At 38.9% G+C, this 15633-nt stretch overlaps 1 protein-coding gene and 1 long non-coding RNA gene across 2 annotated transcripts in view; both read left to right on the forward strand.

Moving 5' to 3' along the window:
* The window catches only part of LAMA2 (laminin subunit alpha 2), a 576425-nt gene that overhangs the window by 39390 nt on the left and 521402 nt on the right, over positions 1-15633 (forward strand). The window lies entirely within an intron of this gene.
* On the forward strand, positions 1147-7036 carry LOC145723101 (uncharacterized). The gene is made up of 2 exons (XR_014147941.1): positions 1147-2142; positions 4064-7036. It is a non-coding gene; the product is annotated as an uncharacterized LOC145723101 (long non-coding RNA).

Here is a 15633-nt window from a genome sequence, read left to right on the forward strand (position 1 = left end):
GTTCTCTGGCGGCTTTCCCTGGTGGCTTTCCGCGTCTATTCCACGAGTCAGAGCAGAAGAGACCATTTCCAACCCTCTGCCTCAGAGCAGAGAGACTGCAGTCTGTTCCTCAGTGAGCTCTCCAGGCCACACCGTCTCCGTTTCTGTCCATGCTGCTATAAACTGCAGCGGCCTGGGTTGTGCGCCCCTCCGCAGCGCTCCCAGTCCTGCCTCCAGGTCGGGGCACTTCTCTGGCCTTTGTGCTTCTAAAACCACCAGCCTCTCCCAATTCGGGGGCGCGCGACCCCACCGCTCCAGGTTTCCGCCCCGGGGGCTGCCCTAAAGTCCTTTCCTGTCGCTACTGGTCTGCGAGTCTGTGCCCCGTCCGCAGCGCGAGAGGCTGTCACTCACCAGCGGTGTAGGATCCCCACGGCCAGGCACCCTCCCTCTGCCATTTATCCTCCGATATCTGCCCGCAGAATCACGGCTCTCCGCTTCGTACCTCAAAACCAACCACCTGCGATATTCTGTTTGTAGAGATCCAGATCTTCTTACATCTCAGGTTGGTTTCGTGGGTGCTCAGAATGGTCTGGTAGTTATCCAGCTCAATTCCGGGGACCAGTTGAAATAGGGTCCCCTACTCCTCTGCCATCTTTCCCCCCTCCCCTCCCAATTAATAATTCTTAAGTTAAAAAATGTAAATGTCATAGTACTCATTTCCTTTCAAATGATCTTCTTAAAAATTATTTTTTCTAAGATCCACTTTGACTTTTACTCTTTTATCTGACTTATTTTTATTTGACTTTCAAGCCTGTGTTTGTGACTCCAATTTTTAAGCACTTTAAACAGATAAAAATTACTTTAATGAACTGTTGTTTTCAAACTGTTATTTTCCAAATAGTGCACTTGGACTGTTATTATAAAATCCTTATTCTTTTCATTTTAGATACATTACTTTGTTTTAAAAAATAGCAATTGTTTATTTTATTTTTTCTCAAACTGCTTTAAATGCACCAATGATTCTTTTTTGATTTTAACATGAGGACACAAGTCAATACTCTTTTAAATTGTCCTAACTGGGGGTGCCTGGGTGGTGCAGTCAGTTAAGTGTCTGACTCTTGGTTTCTGCTCAGGTCATGATCTCAGAGCTTGGGTTTCTCTCTCCCTCTCCCTCTCCCCGACCCTCCAGACCCCCTCCCCCCGTGCTCTCTCTCTCTCTCACACTCTCCCTCTAAAATAAACCTTAAAAAATAAATTGTCCTAACTATAATTATTAAGAGAAAAGAACTAAACATTCTTATTTTACAAAATTATATTTAAATATGCCTCTGTCTTTTACTATAAAAGTAACCTTCACAGTAATAGCCAAAAGAACAAGATTAGGTCATTCCTCATCATATATTATAAGAGCTTTGCCTCTTCTGTGTGGGCTCTTGAGTGATATTCTCACAAGTGGAGCTCTGTGTCATTCACTGATGCTCTCTGCAAAAATGCTCTCTGCATTTTTTGCTAATGTGAAATCTTCAGTAGGAGTCACTAGGCCTTATGCAAATCTCTCTAGTTGTTGTTCCTTCCAGTAGTGATGCCTTGAAGCCTGAGAATCAATCACTCCACAAGTATTTACTGAGAGCTTACTGATACTCAGGCGTTGAGCTATTACTGAAGAGAATACCAAGACTGGGATATAATCCCTGCCTCAAGGGCTTGCACTCAAGACAAGACTTATATCCATTACAGAAAAATGTAAGAATAAATGATTAAATTCTAATTTTCACTGTATAGCCAATGAGTGCAAACAATTGAGAAAAAGGAAGAAGCAGTATGGGACATGGATGGTAGAGGAGAGTGGCCCTTAAACAAGGCTGGAACCAGGAGGTGAGGCAAGGATCTCCTGGATCCTTATGGGAACGCCAGGATCTGCTAGAATTAAGATTTCTGACTTTAAAGCCAGGCTGCCTGTGTTCTTTTTTTTTTTTTTTTTAAAGATTTTATTTATTTATTTGACAGAGAGAGACACAGCGAGAGAGGGAACAGAAGCAGGGGGAGTGGGAGAGGGAAAAGCAGGCTTCCCGCCAAGCAGGGAGCCCCATGTGGGGCTGGATCCCAAGACCCTGGGATTGTGACCTGAGCCGAAGGCAGATGCTTAACGACTGAGCCACCCAGGTGCCCCAGGCTGCCTATGTTTTAATTACAGTTTCAGCATTTGCAAGCTATCTGCTTCTAGGCAAGTCATGAAAACTCTGTGTCTCAATTCCCTGACCTGTAAATATGGGGATGATAGTTACAATAAAAATCATATGAGTACCTCTCCTGTAGAGTTTTTGTGAGGATCAGATGATATCGTAGGATCAAATGAAATTGTAGGAATTGTAGGAAGAAAGTAATAACTTTCTGGGGCGCCTGGGTGGCTCAGTTGGTTAAGTGACTGCCTTCGGCTCAGGTCATGATCCTGGAGTCCCGGGATCAAGTCCCACATAGGGCTCCCTGCTCGGCGGGGAGTCTGCTTCTCCCTCTGACTCTCCTCCTCTCATGCTCTCTGTCTCTCATTCTCTCTCTCTCAAATAAATAAAAAATCTTATTAAAAATAAGTAATAACTTTCTTTTTTAGGGAGGGGGAGGGGCAGAGGGAGAAGAGAGAAGCTTAAGCAAGGCTCCATGTCCGATTCGGAGCTTGATCCCATGACCCTGAGATCATGACCTGAGCCGAAATCAAGTTGGACACTTAACCGACTGAGCCACCTAGGCACTCCTATGATTATTTTTAACTAATGTTTTATGAGGTCCTTACAGTGCTAGGGACAATTTACATGGCATATTTTATTTAATCTTCACCACAGTCTTATGAAGGAAGTTTTGTCATCACATGTTTCAAATAAAGAAACACGTAGGTTATAGAAGTTGTCACCAGTTCATACATGGAGGAGCTGGGATGCAAATGTTAGGTTTTTATATCTAGCACAGAAACTGAACACTTCACCACCACATCTCCCTCCCCAAATATGTATAAATTCAGTGCTTGGATTGCATTGAAATAAGGAAAGATCAAGGCAGTGTACATTAGAGTTTATAACTTAACTCCACAGAGTATGACCTTCTTGGTATTCCTCTTCCTACACTACTTGTGTTTTGTTTCTGTTTGTTTATAAAAATTACTGTTTGGTTTTTGTATGTATCACAAAGAAAGCAAGGAAGGTACTGAGAGTACCAACATTTCAGGGTGAGCAAAAGAAGAGAAGCAAAAAGAAGAGAATTCTGTGATCTTGACTCCCAAACACATTCCATGTCTGGTAGTCTTATTCTCAGTGAATGAACCCTGGTACCTGCTCCAGAAACTTCAGAATGATCCCACTCTTTTCTTTCCATCTGTACTGCTTGTTACCTCTTCAGAGTCCAAATGTCAGTATTTTCCACTAGTACTTTCACTACAGACTTTTAACTTGTCTTCTTGCTGCTTAGCCTCTTTTTATTTTGAGAATCCTCCACTCTATACTAAGTTCAGAGTTATTTTTCAAAAAACTAAAGGTTCTGCAACTTTTAATTTCTCTACTCCCACTCAGATTCTTCACATGCTCATCACCCAGTCTAAAAAGGCTTTCCTCCACAATTTTAGTGGCAAACTCTCTTTTTTCTGTTAAGACTCAACAAAAATGGGTACTCTTCTATCCTCTTGATATTAACAGTTTTCTTTTTTGTTCCTGTCTCTGTAATAGCCCTTATCTTAATGTGTTACAGTTTATCTTCTTCACTAGAGGTAAGTACCAAGAGATCAACCATTTTTTGTTTCACTGCTGTATGCTTAGTACACAGTAGCTATTTAATAAATATGCCTTGAATGAAAACATGAATCTATTTATAACATCCTCTTCTTCAATGGACTTTGAGGTTTTTGTTTTGTTTTTTTTTAAGATTTTATTTATTTATTTGACAGAGAGAGACACAGTGAGAGAGGGAACACAAGCAGGGGGAGTGGGAGAGGGAGAAGCAGGCTTCCCACCGAGCAGGGAGCCCAATGTGGGCCTCGATTCCAGGACTCTGGGATCATGACCTGAGCTGAAGGCAGACGCTTAACGACTGAGACACCCAGGCATCCCTGAACTTTGAGTTTTATAAGGCTTGCAGCTGTTCATAATTCATTTACTTTTTGGGTAATTAACAGAATATTTAATACACAGTACAAAACTTAAACACATGAATAAACAAAAGATTAAATGCATAAATATTTTAGAGGGAGGCAGAAAGAAAGATTTCAGTATCTAGGAAGTCCACCCATCAATGAGAAAGCAAATGGATATTGTGATTGAAGGTAAGTAAGCAGAATCCAAAGTGTAGGGGCATAGTCAAAAGCAGAGAGGAAAAAGAGGGTCAGTAAGAAAGGAATGACCAAGCAGATTGAGTAGAGACTGTAATACCCATCTCTCCATTATCTTATTGACCAATTCCTACTTCTCACAAGATAATTAGCTCAAGCACCACCTCCTATGAGAAACAAGTGTTTCTCCTATGCAGATTGTGTTGCCCTTCCTGGTTCTCCCTGACTGCTCTGAGCAAGCCCTATCATGGCCTTCTAAGACTTCTCTTCCCCATTCTTGCCCATTCTAATCTGTTTTCCTCACAGCAGCCAGAGATGGTTCTCATTCCCCTATTTTAAAGTTTATAGTGGTCTACCATTGTTCTTATAATAAAGACCAAAAAAAGCCTCCATCATTCCAGCCCATGATGGGTTGTGCCACTATTTTTCAGGTGTTATTTTGTCTATACTGGATTACTTTGATTTCTTGAATATGTTCCATTCTCTCCCTAGCTTTAAAAAGACCTTATCTCTGAGGCTTCCTACTGCTTTAGAAGATTACCCCCACCTACCCTACTCATTTTTCAAACTTCAGCTGAAATATCACTTCCTTAGAGAAGTCTCAGTAGATTGCCACCTAACCCCTCACTAGATCACATTCCCTTGTTAGGGTGCTGTTGTTTCCTATGCTCTTCCTTTTTTAGCACTCATCATGTATTATAGCTGTTGACTTTTTGAATGAGTTGATTAGTGTTCCCTTTTTCTCTAAGTTTTAAGAGGGCAAGTTTATTTCTGTTTTCCTTACCATCACTCTCTCTAATCCTAAGCACATTGTTTGGCACTGGCAGATACCCAAGAAGTATTTGTTGGAATGAATGAATATTGAGCAAGGGAATAAATGGATAATGCATTCATGAATGAATAAAGAATATATCACATTTTTGTGGTAAATGTTTACTTCCCTGGCTACAACTAAGAGTGCCATATGGAGATATGACCTGTCAGCTATGGAATCAGAAAGAATATGTTAGATATGCAGAACACGGTCATATATATAATATGTTACTATATATGTATAAATATAATGTGTATATATTTATATAATATTTATAATGTAAAAATGAGATATGTGTAATATTTATAGGCGTACTGAACCACATATTCTATAAAGAAGTCAAGAGCAATGGCATGGAACAAGCACGGGGCTTTTAAGATAAATTGCCTGGTTTTTTTGGGGTGATGGTGGAAAATAAGGCTTGCTGGAGCAAGGGAATAGAAAGCCTTCAGAGTAAGGAAGAACAATTTAGGTGAAGTGAATCTATCTCAAACTTTCAACAAACACTGACTTACTGTCTATTGGTTCCCAACCATATAATATTAGGTGCTAGGGAAATTGAGGTAATGAAGTGGGAGAGATTTATTGTGAGCTCTTGAAAAGCAAAATACATAATTAAAGTTTGTGTTAGGAAGATTAATCTGAAAGCTTTTGAAAGATGGATCTAAGATAGGTAGGAGAGTTTTTGAATGAATGAATGAATGAATGAAATGAAAAAGTAGCCATGCTTTTTTGTGAATATTTTGTGCATTCTTATTTAGCTTGGTTCTCTTGACTGCGAAATTTGACTTTATATTTCACTAATTCTTTGGTTCTCTAATTTTTTTTAAAGAGATTTTTTAAATACAGTTTTTAAGATTCAGAAACAAAAAAATGACGTGCTGAGCAAATAGACGAGTTTAGAACAAAAAAAAGGAGATGGTAAATATATAAGTGAGAAACATAATAATGAGTTTCATTAACAAGATACACCATTAAATGCAAACATATTCTTATGTGGTTGATGGTAGTTTTATTCTGTGTGCCTGACATGCTATCTCCTGATGGTAATTTTTCAAATACACTGCAGCCAGGGGTCATCACCTTATCCACATATACCTCTGTCACTGAGAAATTCAGAGGTAGATGAAGGGGGCCAATGTTGGTCTCTGTTCATCTTAGCTTGAAAAGATCATCTCTAGAGAAAACTACAAATTTAGCTATGTTGAAAGTGTTCCACCACCCAAGAGCAGCAAAACACAATCTCATTAAAACAAGATCAGAAAACAATTCCAAGATATATGATTAAAAGCAAACCAAACAACTGAAGCACAAATAGTGTGACCTTCTCTTGACTTCTGCTTTTCCAACTCTATTTATTCAAGATCTGTTTTGGACATTAAGCTTTGTTCATAGCTATAATTTTGTGGTTATTCACCCATTGCACCTATTATTTTCACTCTTCTATTTTTATTGAATTATTTTAAGAGAAACTTGAAAAAACCTTGATCAACAAAGGTTTTCACTCAGGTGATTTTAAAATAACTGTATGTCTCCAATAGCATTTAGAAGTATCTACACTGTTGTCATTGAACTAGAGCAATCCTTTTCTTCAGTTTAAAAGGAAAAGTAAAAAAAGGTGGACAGCAGTTAAAAACATTGAATAAATTATTATCCTTTTAATTTAGTTTTTAAAATTATGAATTGACTCATTTAAATTGATTCTAAATTGTGTGTGTGTGTCTGAACACTGTTGTCACGGAGATTAAAACTTTTATTTTCCAGTTGTGTATATTGGGAATGCCAGATTTCTTTAGCTAATGCTTTTGTAGAATAAGCAACTTAGTTTCTGTAGAATTCTGTAGAATAAGTCCTCTCGATGATGCTTTTGAAGAATAATTGAAAAAAACTTTTAAATAAGTGTGTTTTAATTGGATTGTTAATATTTAATCTTATTTTAGATGACATTCTAAAAATCACTATATTTTTTTTTACCTGTATATTACAGGGCATATTGAGCAATTATATTTCACTAATTCTGTGGTTCTCTTATATTTTTTTTAAGATTCTGTTATCACTGCCTTGGGTGTAGTGAAGCCCAAGTACTTACCAAAGGGAAACTCACTTGGGTGGCAGGGCATGGAGTTGAGGGAATGTCCTGGAGACCTGTGGACAATGTGCTGGCTGGACTGCCCTTGATGGGGAAGAGTGCCTTCTCTGGAAGCTTTCCTCAGACTTGCTCTACAGGGCTCTCATTGCATTGCATTTCTACATACTCATATATATAATAGCATTTAGAAGTACTGTTTCATTGAAACTTCATATATATATAATACTGCTTTATTGAAACTTCATATATATATAATAATCCTGGGGGGCTCAGTGAACAGGAAGTTCATTAGGTGTCAGTCTGTGGTAGGATCCCAAAAGAGCTGATGGAGTCTTCGATGATTTTTATAGACATGGTTTCTCAAACAGTGGTCTATGGCTCACCTGAGTCCAAATCATTCAAGGGGCTCTACCCAGATTAAAGGAATTAATCACAGCCTGTGGATTTGAGTATAGAAATGTGCATTTTTACTAAAATCTTTAATGCTCTGACAAAGTTTGCAAACCACTGATCTAAAATAAGAAAGGTGATAGCCCTGATTTATCTTCTATTAGCTAAGTTAAATATGGAAAACATAAACTTCACATGCCATACTTCAGAGGGATATGGGAAAGCAGGTTACCTTTTGAGAAAAGAGTAGAAATGGCAGTGAGGGACGTAACATCATGTCATTTCATGTCATTTGAGGGACGGCTGGAGTGATGGCAAGTATTTATCATGTATCAGCAGGCTGAACAAAGATGCATCCATGGTCTTGAAATATCTGAGAGAATATCAGTATGTAGTATATTCATAAATGTGTCTCACTTACCTAAAAGATTTGATTAAAAATACATTCTAGTAGATTTAATTGTGCCTTTTCCTCTAGTGACCATCTGTTAGAATTTTGAATGAAATTGAAAAATTGAAAAATGAAAAATTTATGTCAGTAAGATATATTTGTTATAGCAAACTTCTCACTCCTGGACTTTTTAATCAGCATCACTGCTATTCGCCTGACCAACCAGCTTGCCTGCTAATCCATCTGATCCATGTCACACTCCTGCAGCTGCAAGTGGGAAACAGCTGCTGTTTTTATTTCATTCTCCTCCTGTCTGTCATGACATCCAGGTACTATCAACTGGGGATAGGCATTTAACCAAAAGCAGTTGTTACAATAGCTTGCGTTTAAATCTCAACTCATTTTCCACAAAAAGAAGTTAAAATTGAGGGTCAATTTCAATAGTAACACATAGATTGACTATTTGGGGTTGGTAATTTTTTTTTTACTAAAGATTTTATTTTAGAGAGAGAGCATGGGGAGAGGGGCAGAAGAGGAGGGAGAGAGAAAGGGAGAGAATCTCAAGCAGACTCCCTGCTGCATGCAGGGCCAGATGCGGGGCTTGATCTCAGGACTCTGAGATCATGATCTGAGCCTAAACCAAGAGTCAGACACTTACCTGACTAAGCCACCTGGGTGCCCCTGGAGTTGGTAATTTTTAACTGTGGTTGTTTTTTAAGTGACTAATCTGGATTACTGAGGGCTTTGTGTTTACACAATCATTTGTGGGGCAATTAGGTTATTTAGTATGGTAGGCAGGTTCTAAGATGGCCCCCAAGGATTCCAATGCCAGGGACATGTATCCTGTATACAGTTAACAGAGCAACAAGGGGGTGAGAGGGGTGTTAGAGATGCTTCCCCTGACCCCAGTCAAAAATTTACATAAAACTTTCGATTCCTCAAAAATTTAATTATAGCCTACTGTTGACCAGAAGTCTTACTGTTAACATAAACAGTCGATTAATACATATTTTATATGTTACATGTATTATATATTATAACAAAGGAAGCTAGAGAAAACAAACTGTTATTAAGAAAATCATAAGGGACTAACATAACATAATAAAATTTAAAAAAAAAGGAAAATCATAAGGGAGAGAAAATATATTTACAGTACTGTATATATATTTATTGAAAAAAAGTAATATATAGGCCAGCTGGCCAGGGCAGGGGCTGCTGGAGCTGGGAGAACAGCAGCATTGGTGGTGAGGACCTGGCCCTGGGATAGCCGTGTTCTGCATCCTAGTGGCCTTGGCTCAGCAGTGGTGGCTTCTGGGAAGCCCATGAGTGGGGACGGCCTATTGAAGGTATAGTAGAGCTGCCTCCATCTCCTTGGAGGTAAACAACTGGCCTTTGGCCATCAACAGTTTTGGCTACCTGTGTGTGCATTGGCCTTGAGGAAGCCATGGGACCAGGACACTGGCATGGGGAAGGGTCCAGGCCTGGCCTGGGAGGGGCCCAAGGCCACGGCTATCTTTGCATAGCTCTGGAGCCTGGTGCACAGAGGAGTGGTGGGGGGCACATGGGGCTCCCTGAACAGTGCTGTTTCTCTGGGCACCTTTTAACACTTCAGCCCAGCCTCCTGCCCCCACCCCCAACTTGACCTGACCATTCCATTGGCACATGGGGTGACCCGAAGCCCTGCCTCCCAGGGCCTCCAGAGGCTGCTGACAGCCTCAGTGGACCTCCCCAGTACTCAGAGGGCAGCAGGCATGACCTCTGAACTAGTAGCCTTGGATTTGGTCCATGGAGACTGGGGCAAGAGTTGTAAGTAAATGCCTTATGGCCTTTGCTATCAACTCTTTAAAAAGAAAGCTTGTAAGTTCACCCACGCAGTTCAAACCCACGTTATTCAAGGGTCAACTGTAATCACTTCGCCTTGAGTATGAGGACCTTTGAATATGATGGGATATCAATCCCTTGATTAGGTTACATTTTATGACAAAGTAGAAGGGAAATTTCAGATATAATTCAGGTCCCTAATTAGATTACTTTGAATGCAAAGGGAGATTATCCTGAGTGGACCTGACCTAATCAAGGGAGCTCTAAAAGAGCAACTAGCGGTCAGAGGAATTCTCATGCTAGCCTTGAAGAAGCAAATAGCCATGTTGTGAGAGGGTCACATGCCAAGGAACTTTGGGGGCCTCCAGGAGCTGAGAGCAGCCCTTGGCTGATAACCAGCAAGAAAGCATAGCTGGGCCAGTGCCTGGATTGCAGTCTGTGAGACCCTGAGCAGAGGACCGATCGATGCCAACTCCTGGCCCACAGAAACTGTGTAATAATAAATGCATTTTCTTTTAAGTCACTGAGTTTGTGGTAATTTGAATAGAAACCAAATACATCAAGATTAAAAAATATTATCACCAACCAAAAACACATTACTCGAACACTGGATGTTTTCTCTCAAAATACATGCAACTTCTATTAATATAGTCTGTCATTATTGGTTTAAAAGAGGATCAGATGATAGCTGAAAAGTTTGAATGATCATAGGTTTTTTTTGTTTTTTTTTTTTTTTACTTTTCCTCCAAATCAGTATCCAGTTTAGACATTGCCCACTTTTAATTCTCACATTGTAACTTGCTGAAAGTTGAGATTTTCTTGTTGATAATTCTGGTAACACTTGATAGGTGTGTCTCGTGGATACCAAAAGTAAACTATTTAAGAAGATTGGGAGACATACCTTTTAACTGAGGATAAACAAGGAAAATAGAATGATGATTTATATTTTCTCCCTATTTGTGGACATTAAATATTAATGATCTGCACCTTCTGTGGCTTATTAAATTGTTTGGCATCTAGTTGGAAAGTAAACTGTTATAAATAGCTTTTTTTTTTTAAAGATTTTATTTATTTATTTATTAGAGAGCGAGCGAGAGAGAAACAGCATGAGAGAGGGGAAGGCCAGAGGGAGAAACAGGCTCCCCGCCGAGCCGGGAACCCGATGTGGGGCTCGATCCCAGGACTCCGGGATCATGACCTGAGCCGAAGGCAGTCGCTCAACCGACTGAGCCACCCAGGCGCCCCATAAATAGCTTTTCTAATTGCAAGCCCCATCAGCTTCGTTTATTAATTTGTTCACCAAATTTGATTAGGTATCATCCTGTGCCAAATAGAATGCTAGATATGGGAATATAAGATGAACAAGATTTTGAATCTATAGAATGTTTTAGTATAGTGTGGGGGGAGAGAAACATTAAGAAATAATGTGGCAAAGTATTTTAGCTATGAGGTTTGCATATTTCTTTCCTTATGCTTCATTTGGATTTTTTAAGCTTCCAATGGAAGCTCGAGTTAACTCTTTCATTAAAATTAATTGCTCCTTCTTTATGTCTCCATCTGTAAGAAAAGCATTAAGTAAACAGTGGAATCTGATGACATAGTGCTTTCTGTGATGTTGAGTGAAAAAAAGCAGTATTTTAAACTTGTATATTCAGAATGATCCCAATTTTATACTTCTATACTCCTTCCATATATGTAAATATGACATATAAAAAAGAAGTTGGAAGTAAGTTACTCATGAGGTGAATGAGTTCTTTCCCTTATGAGATTGTGGGTAATTAAAAAAAAATTATATTTTCCTATATAATAAGCATGTATTACTTTTATAATAAGAAAAATAAACTTTTTTTTTCTAAAAAAAGTGAATTTAAAGTGAGGAAATGAGACTGTGATTCTTACATATTTTTAAAAATTTATTGAGAGAGTGTGTGTGCTTAAGATCATGGGAGGGGTGGGTGGTGAGGTGGGTGGAGGGCAGAGGGAGAGAAAGTCCCAAGCGGACACTACAATTTCACAACCCTGAGATCACGACCTGAGCTAAAACCGAGTCGAACGCTTTAACCAACTGAGCCACCCAGGTGCCCCAAATCTTACACATATATAAAATATATAAAATAAGTAAATAAATAAATATATATGTATATATTTTTTGGTGCAACTTGATTGTAATGGAAAACAGAGGAATTGTGGGATGTGGAGGGAGATGCTGACCTGGAGAAACTATGAAAAGGGAGGCGTAAATATTATAATTTGGGCAGCATGAAGAAATTATAGGCAGGGAGAGGCTGAAGCACAAGGGAGAAAATAAATAGCACAGCAAGATTTTCCCAGAAGCAGGAATGACTCAGATTTGAAGAACAGGTGACGGGATTAGCCTTGGGAAGGAGAGAGAAGACCTCCTTTGAGACTGTAGGAGAGGACATGAGACTTGATGTAGCCATAAAAACACAGAGATGAGAGGGTAGGAGGTTAAAGGGGTCCATGCATGTGGCCTAAATTCTTGCTTTGGATTAGGAAGCCAGGTCATTAGCTAAAATAGAGAAGAACAGGACGACGGGGGTAGTCTTGGGGAGGTGAAGGCTGGGAAAGTCTAAACAAAGTATGTAACAGGAAACAGGTTTAATGTCAGTCTGGTGATCAGATTTGTGTCTGGATCGGATAGTCACCCTGAGGTTGGGCTACCATGAACTCGTCTTGGGAATGTTACAGGATTACCAATTTCTCTTTTCATATGCAGAGATTATACTGGTCCCGTAAAATGCCTTCGTCACTTTCCAATGTATACACTTCTGGGTTATCTTTCTAAAACACAGATTTATTTGGTTTATTCCTTCGCCTGACCCAGTCTGCCTGCTCTCATTCCAAGACACACTGCCCCTTTCCATACACACAGTGTGCCCTGGGCTTCAGTTATTCCAAATCACATGCCTTTCTCTGAACATTAGTGTGAAATTACGAAATTAGGGAAATTAGAAATTTGGTATTTCCCAGGATGCTATTTCCCAGGGCACGCTCCAGATCTGGGATAAATATAGTAGGAATATTTTAATGTTTTTAAGAAGTAATAATTAATCTTATTCCGTTCTCACAACAACCCCAGTGAGGGCTGTCTTATTTTAATATCATTAAAAAGATGAAGAGAGGGTTACTTAATTTTTCAAGGTCACACACTTCCTACTGTGAGAGCTGGAACTCAAGTAGACTGAGGCCGAAGGGTCTTTTTTTTTTTCTTCTTCTTTTCTCCTCTTGTTCATTGTCTTAGGGTAAACCTGTTGCTCTCTCAATTACAGTGAAGTAGAGGGAAGAGTGTTTCAAATTGCTTGATGAATTAACCCTGTGGGAGGTCAGAAAAATACCAGGTAACTCACAGGGCAAAGAACACAAGTATCAAAATCAGAAAAAAAAATTTTTGAAGAAGGGCGGGAGCAGAGGAAAGAGTGATGAAGAGGCAGGGAAGAGAGATAGGGAGGAAGAGGAATATTTGTTGAGCTTGTGACGAATTTTGTTGGGTTTTTTTGCCACTGATTGTGCGTATATTTAGATGCATTTACTTAAAAAATATCCAACCAGATATATTCAGTAATTTAAAATAGGGGAATGATTTTTGCTTTCATTTAAAATGCTTCTTATAACTTATTTTAGAGTTTTAAAATTTTTGTAGGTATAGGTAAAATGCTCAGTTTTCAGGAAAATAATCACATCTTTAAACTTAAGGGCATATAGTTTATATGACAACCTAACATTTACCCCCTACTGTTAAAAATTAACCAATTTGGAGAAAATGAAAAATTCTTTTGATGTATTTGGGGGTTTTAGACTGCCAAAAAAAATGTGAACCTTTATTATATTTTCTGATTATTTCTGAAATATTTTGATCCTAAACAAATATATGTGAATGCTATATGGAGAATTTAGGGAATTAAAAATTTAACAAAAAATAATTTTTATGTGCTTAAAATGTATCAGGTAGTGTGTGTGATGCTAAAAGTTCCAAGATGTAATGATTGCTGAACTCAAGGAACATATTTTTTAAACCAATGAAGAAATGAATAAAACAAAGTATAACATGATACAAGCTTATTCCTCTAGTGAATGTGGGGTGCACAGAGAAAGGGGTATGCTGGACTGCAGCCAGGGGAGAACCTCAGGATTTGGCACTCAGGAAGCATACACGCAAGGCAGGAGGGGGAAAGGGCATTGATGTGTCAAAAGAAGTGAGTGCTCTGGGAAAGGGTCATCATTTTTGAAGCAACTCATCACAAAGCATCCCGGAAAGAACATGCAATAGCAAGATGGAAGATGGGTGAGGAGTGAGGCAGAGCAGGGCCTCCATGGAGGCCCTGGGTGGACCTTATTATCAGTGTTTCTCCATCTAAACTCTATTAGTCCTAGAAGTACCATAAGTCTTATGGACATTTTGCTTACTTAACTTTTATTGGAAAGTTCTAAGTTTTCCAATCAGTGACTTGGGACGTGCCATTGTTAGAAAGTGATTTAGGTGTGTTCCAGAGCCATGTTTCCTGGGGATGAATCCCCATCTCTCACCTATTAGCTGTGTGACCTCAGGCAAGTTACATAATCTCTCTGAGCCTTGTCTGTAAGTTGGGGATCATAACAGAACATTTCTCATAGGAGTATGGTGAAGATTACATAGGCATATACCTGTATGTACCCAAATATATTCCTATTTTACGTATATACTTACACCTATATATAGGTATGTCCATATATGCATGTGAGGTGCTGAGCAGAGTCCCTGGCACCAAGTAAGCACTGGATAAATGTTAGATATTATGATTTAGTTTACCTGAAACACTCACATGGTGTAGTACTAAGGGCATGTGAAAATAACATAAGCCTCAGCTATTGAAATTTTATCAGACTTTTGGGTATCTATGATCGAGAAGAAAAGGAGAGATCTAGTAGCATATTTGAGGTTCAGCAAACGGTCTCAACCATAATGTGGCTCTCTCTTTTTTTTTTTTTTTTTTGCCTGTGCGAAGTTTCGCTGATGGCAATTTCCATAGAGCCAGTAAAGAGCATTGACTGTGGAATCAGGTGTGAATTTGAACTGTGGTATTTTTCCCCTTCTACTAGCTGTTTGCCCTTGTGCAAGTGCCTTCAACTCTCTATTTTTTAAATCTGTGAAATAGTGATTCTTTCCTCACATGATTGTCAAGGAGATTGGACGTGGTAAAAGGAATAAGTGACTAGTAGAGCACCCAGTAGAGAAAAGTCCTCAATGAATGGTAATTGTTATTAAAAGGAAGATATTACTGGAGATATGGCGCCATTTCCAAATCAAAATCCTGGCTTGGTGTTAGGGGGAATCCTTTAAAAGCCATCTCCTTCCAGCATGATGTCTAAAGTTAAAAGTATTCATTTACAATGCATAATAAAGGAGTTATGAAGTTATCGACGTTATCAGGCACATCCATTGAAGTATAGCTTGAGTCTGAGTTACAAAGTGATCTATTGTGATCTGAGGGAGAGATGCAACCCCCAGGCAATGATTGTAGGATAAATTCTGCTGGTATTTTCAATCTCATGTCATCAAAGTTAGTTCTTCTTACAGAGAGAAAAGTTTCTCATTGTTCCCAAAGCTGTTGATATTGAATTTACCTCCACATGCTATAGAAAGGCTGTTTATCCACTTTGACTTTCCTGTTTTAAAAATCCTTTATCCTTTTAATTTATTTTTTAAGTTTCCATGTTTTATAAGAAATACTAAGCCTCAAAACTATTTAAAAAACACTTCAATTCCTAACATTATTTTCTGAATTAGAATATAAAAGACTTTCTTTAAATATTTGGAAAAGTAAATCCCTTCCTTACAGTGC

The sequence above is a fragment of the Leptonychotes weddellii genome, chromosome 8 (genome assembly GCF_054177405.1).
Source record: "Leptonychotes weddellii isolate Sample4059 chromosome 8, ASM5417740v2, whole genome shotgun sequence".
In the NCBI taxonomy this organism is placed as follows: Eukaryota; Metazoa; Chordata; class Mammalia; order Carnivora; family Phocidae; genus Leptonychotes; species Leptonychotes weddellii.